We start from the raw sequence: 5,907 nt of genomic DNA, 5'->3' as shown, positions 1-5,907 counted from the left end.
GAGTTCTGAGTGTTCTGACGCGAGGACGTCCAGGAGCCGGGAGAGCCCGCAGTACTTCCCGATCTTGTGGCCAAAGAGTCTGTGCTGTGGAGGACAGCAGCGCACAACTAAGACATGTTTTGAAAAGGCGTGGTGCATAAATGGGCAGGGGGTTCCCCAGATCTCTCCGTTCCTCCCAGTGTAAAACGTTACAGTGTGAGCACTCCTGTCTAGGCTTTCTAGTTGTCATTTATTCTCCAAAGTGCCCCACCATTCTGCAGGGGGAGGCGTGTCTTTCATCACAGTGACGTCACGGACAGTCACCCAACCGCAGGCACTCCTACTGCAGCGTGGAATAGCGTCAATACGACAATGAGGGCAAATTGGGAAGCTTCTGGATGGTTTCCATCCCCAACACCTCTTTCCTTTTCGCTGTACCTAGGTGACTCATAAAACGATGAGACAGCCACGCACTCTGCTGTGCTCTGTTTATGATCTTCGCGTTCAGTTCCACTAAAAAACTCAAACTTACAGTTGGTCAGGCCTGGGAAGCTAAAGGGGGGGGGGGGAGGAAATCCTGGTTCCAACAGCGGGCGGGGATGGGGACAGAGAGAGAGAAAATAGCTAAAACAACGTAAAGTCAGATCTCTCTCTATACCCGCTTCTGTTGCCTTTAGGAACATATGCTGGCTTTTAACTTACACGGAACACTTATTCAGTGGATGGCCGAGCATTGGGTTCAAAGCAAATTCTGGCAATCAGGCCAGCCCCTAAGACTAGAGGATGGTGTGCCTTTTGTGTGCTGCACAAGAAGTCAGAAATCCGCAAGGCTTCCTGCGTCAGCCTCTTGGAAGTGCTATTCTGAAGAATGGGCGTGGGGGGGAGCCTGATGCTGGTTCGAGGGCTTTTGCGGCCCGTTGTCGGTCTAAGAGGAAAGTGAACGTCATTTTTCCCTGCTTCTTAATGAGCCCATGTTTGCACGGGTATATATTCACACATTAATATTTTCTCTAGATTGGATGATGGAACTTTGGAGTGTAGTTTCTGGAATCGCTAACTTACTGTTTTGCATGCGAGTCTGTCTCCCTCGGTGTGTGATGTGTGTGTTTCACTGGGAGAAGGCAATGTATGTAGTGTATTCCAGTTCTTAATGCGTACTAATTTATGCGTGTTGAAGTCGTTGTCTCTGTAAGATCCATCTCTATCTCCATCCCTTACTTTTTGAAAAGAGAAGGTGGGGAGCTGCTCCCTCGGCAAAAGCGCAGTGCTTCGAAAGAAGGGCGCTCTGCGCCTTTCCAAGCAGGAAGACGCTCCCGTCGCCGCCAGCGCCAGCCGAAGTATGGAATCGCAAACAGGTCGCTAGCCGTCGCCTCGGCTCTGAGGATAGCTTTCGCGCAACCCTTGGAGTCCATGTGAACTCAGCCTGTAAATGCCCAGTGTTGGGGTCTGGGAGGGGGTGGGGGTTCTAGACTGGCGATAAAGTCAGTCTGAAGTGAAAACTAAGAAAGGAAAATCACTGGGGTGCAAGTAGACCGGCTCGCCCTTCCTCGAAGAGAGAGGAACTTGCCTCGTCGGCGTGTATTATTCCAAGACTCTTCTCTCCAAAGAGTCACTCAAATCTACACATCGGTTATTCTTTCTTTCTTTCTTTCTTTTTCTTTCTTTCTTTCTTTCATGTAAGAAGTGAGTAACATCGCCCACTGTGGCTTTCAAAGGATGGTCCTCTTTTTGCATTGGGGGGGGGGAGACCCGGAGCCATGTTTACTCTAATCTGTGGGAGACATCACTCTGTATCTCCTGATTCTCAGCAGAAGATGTGGGTGCAAAAATTGCATAAATTGTATCAGATTTGCCATTTCAAATCGCCCAAACAAAAAGGTAACTGAAGACGGAAGATAGTAGACTTTGCCTTCGGTTCCCAGGAATGTAGTTCGCAGTGGCTTGTTGGAAAAGGGGGGGGGGCTCGCACTGCCACCCTAAACAGTTACTTGAACGTGAGCTCCATGGGCACCAGGGGAAATGGTTTGGAAACCACTTTAGAAGTGCCTTGGATTCAAGGATACCCCGCACCTGACTGCCCCTGACCTTTGCCTCAAAGAAAACCTACTTATCTTGGAAAATGTGTGTGTGTGTGTGTGTGAGAGAGAGAGAGAGAGAGACAGAGAGAGAGAGAGAAGAGAGAATTCTTCCTTCTCTACTATTTTAACGTCCGTCTGTCGTCGTCGTCGTCGCCCTCCTCTCAGGTTTTCTATATCAGGAATCAGGAAAGGGGTTAGAGGAGAGAGTGGCGAGGAGAGAGGGAAAGAGAGAGAAAATCTCTGTTAGCTGCTCCGAAGTGCGATTCAATTCCCCAGGGAGTTGGCAGACAGTTTGTGGAGACGCTACTCCAGATTTTCAGACTATGATAAATATGATAATTTGTATAAAATTTGAATGGGTTCTTGTTTTCAGGGAGAATGCCTCCGATGATGAATGTTCCTGATTTTCAGATAGATGGCTGATAAAAAGGGTATTGAATTGTTGAAAGCGATTTTAATTTTAATTCTCTACCTGCAGATGTCTAATAATAATAATGTCTCCTAATAAAATAGGAAGGTGTCAGTTTAAGCAGCGGTATCGCGCTTGACTTCTCCCTTCCTGTCCCCACACGGTGACAACATTAACCTCTTCTTATAAAAAAAGCACATAAAATTATTATAATTACAGAGTTATTAATTTTAAAAAGAGGGTTAGCAGGATTTTTATGATTATTAATAGAGCTCACGCATCCTACCCCTGGAAGTAAATCCCGAGTGCTTAGACTGTTACTGGATCGGAATCGCCTCTCCAGCTTCAACGAGAACAACTGAAACAAAAGGGGGGGCGGGCGCAAATTAAGCCGTCAGCTTTTTCCCCTTCCCTCGAACTTAATTGAAAAGCCACGGATTTTAGAGCGGAGGGGAGAAAGCGTTGACACACCCGTGTCTTCTTAAAAAATACTCGTCTGACAGGGTGGGGTGAGGCGGCGTTAGTTCGCTTGGGTCGTCCTGAGCAGCACAAACCTGCCCTGGGTAAAGTTGACTGGGACGTCTCTCTCGACTGCCTCCCGCTGCCCAGTTTGCATTCCTTATGGGCTGCCTGCGGGGCGTTTCAGACCACCGCCGCCAAGACCATGGCAGGCGAAGCCAACCCGAGCGACCAGTTGAGCTTCAGTGCTTGGTTGAGAATTGGCCTCATCGGGTTGGGTCCAGAACCCCGACGGCAGAAGTGGATTCCACCCACGCTCACAGAGGAATGGAATGAGGCGTCATCGGCAGCCCCTTGTGAATCAGCTTAGGATCTGCCTCCCCTGTTCGCGCCCACGCCAGCACGCATTCCTCCTTCCCCCCAGCCCTGCCGAGCCCAGCCCCGAGGTTTCAAGAGAAACCTCGCCTTTTCTCTCTGGTTTTACCACCCCTTCCCAAGCAGGCTAACTTGGGGGTATGACTGAGTGCGGTGGGACTTACGCAAATTAGTACTTGGCTTTAAGGAAACACATCCCAAAAGCAAATCCGGAAAGGAGCTGGAAGTGGGATGAAAGCGGGAGAGGTCCGTCCGGACTTCGCTCGAACTTTCGGTTAAGGCGGGGGCTGGTGGGAGTTGGTGCTTGCCTCGACTGAGAAAAATGCCCTCGCAGGGGGGGAACGTTGTTGGTGCCCTTTCTCCCCAAACCACCAGGCGCTGCACAGACGAGGCAGGTCGGAGAGTAAAAGGGAGAAAGCTAAGCGGGAAAGAGAATCGATCGGGAAGATTGGGGGGGGGACGCGGGTCCCCCGAGGACTCTTAGGGACCTGCCGAAGCCGCTTTAGTTTGTCGCGGGGGAGGGCGGAGCAGCCCAAAGTCTTGTAGCCCTTGAAGGGCCAGCAGGGCCGTTGGTGGACTAGAGCCAGTTTTTGTCAGCGAAAGGTCCCCTCGGTGAGCGGGAACAGAAGCGAGCCAAACGCATGCTCCACAGGGCAGCTAGGGGAGGAGAGAAGCCGAGAAAGACACGCTGCCGCCAGGCCAAGTTCACCCACAAAGCAATCGGGTGCCAGCTGCTCAGAAAAGGGGGCTTTCGGGGGGATGGAGGGTCTACCCGCGGCATGCCTAGGCGTAGCGGCTGCGAAGTTGCCACCTAAGTTGACTGGAGTGGAACGCAAACAGGCGGTGGCGCGCTTCTTTTCTTTTTTCTTTCCTGCTAGGCAGGGGCAAAACCCGAAGAATGAAAATCTGTGGTGTGAAATTCCAACAGCCGGGTCTTAAAGACACCGGGCAGCACCCCGATGCCCACCTTCCGGGGAATAGGGAGGTACTTCCGAGTAAACGCGCCTGGGATCGGGATCGGTCTTGGCCACCTTAACACTTTGCTTTGTATATTCAGCCGCAGGCATAAATGCACAGAACTCTGAGGCGCGTGGACGCACCATACAGACGTAACCATTTGCCTGTTCAGGGGCATTTGCACAACACCCAGCTGTTAAAATAGAAGTGTGACTTTGGAGCGCACTGCTGTCGGCCCCCTTTCTGCCATAGATTCGGTCACTGGATTACAGGGTTGTTCGGGTGTCTTATTCGCGTGAAGCTGGTTTCGCCATTTTGGCGAGAGAAAAGCTCCCGCTGGAGGAAGGAGATTTCTCCAGCCCCGCCCCACCCCCTGGAAGACAGGAAGGGAACAGGGCTGCCAAGGAGGGAGTTTCCTTGACTTTTCGGGGTGTGCGCGTGTATGTTAGTTGCTAGCGTTTCCCGGCAGGGATTTCAGAGCGAAGGGGCAACTCTTCTCTTACACAAACGCGGCGGGTGCTTTCTAGGGTTGTGGTCCATGGAGGGGCAAGCACTGGCGTGATGGACCAGCACTTGGTACCTTTGGGGGGGAAACTGAATTGTGAACTTAAGGTGATTATATTGATTGAATGTACCAGCATGTTACACTGTTAGGTTTTGATGGTTGGCATCCAGAAACCACACCTCCCTCCACGCACTCCCCAATATTGCTGGCGGGGGGCGGGGGCTATCCCGAAACGCCAGAGAACGTTTGGGCTTCCCAGGCCCTTTTGGATGCGATGGAGGCGCCACTCAAGCCTTCCCGTGGCTACTTTTAGTGGGACTTTAATAAGATCGACTCCGCGTACAAACTGTACGTCCGGTTTAACTGGTCTACGTGTCGGACAGTCCTTCGGAGCAACTCGGCCGCGAAGGAAGGAAGGGGGACACGCGGGGGACACGCAGCGGCGGCAGCGAGGGGGCGAGAGAGAATGCCAACAACTGAAAGGGCAAGCCGGGCCGGGACCCGGGCGTTGGAGCCGGAGCGGCCCGATTCTTCGAAGTAAGAACTGGGCGCTTCTGGTCCAGGGGACATCTTCGACTCCGCCCAGGGCGAAGAATTCTCCTCCCCCGTTCCTAAACGGGCATTCACACGTACACGCGCACGCACACTTCTCCAGGCCTGGGAGAAACGTGGTGCGGCTCCCTTGGCACGCCCGGCGCTCTTCCACTGGCTCCGAGAGTTTCAAAGGATGCGGAAGCTGCTTGGCTTCCCCCCTCCGGCCTTGCTCCTTCCTTTCCCCTCGTCGCCCGCTTCCTTTCCCGGGGAAGCAAAGGCATGCGCCGGACTTTGGCGAGCCGCTTGCCCGGTGGCCCCCTCTTGCTGTCGAGGCCTCCTCAAGAGTCCCTCCGGGCCTCAGTTTCCCCATCTGCCGAGCGGGCACGGTGTGCCCGGCGCCCGAGGACTGCATACTGCTTTGAGGGGAAGCCCTGTGGAACTCTGCGAGAGACTCTCAGGACGTGGGGGGGGACTCGCCTCACACACCTCCTGCTGCTGCCCCGGGCCCCGAGGAATGGTCCTGTGGGGGGGGAGGCGGAGTTTGGCCCTAGCGAGATCATCTCTTTGTCTAAGCGGGGCCAGCGGCGGGGAAGCGGGGTCGATTAGCCAAT

Source organism: Rhineura floridana, chromosome 7, assembly GCF_030035675.1.
Source record: "Rhineura floridana isolate rRhiFlo1 chromosome 7, rRhiFlo1.hap2, whole genome shotgun sequence".
In the NCBI taxonomy this organism is placed as follows: Eukaryota; Metazoa; Chordata; class Lepidosauria; order Squamata; family Rhineuridae; genus Rhineura; species Rhineura floridana.
The sequence above is the reverse complement of the archived record's forward strand: the minus strand, read 5'-3'. Positions refer to the sequence as shown.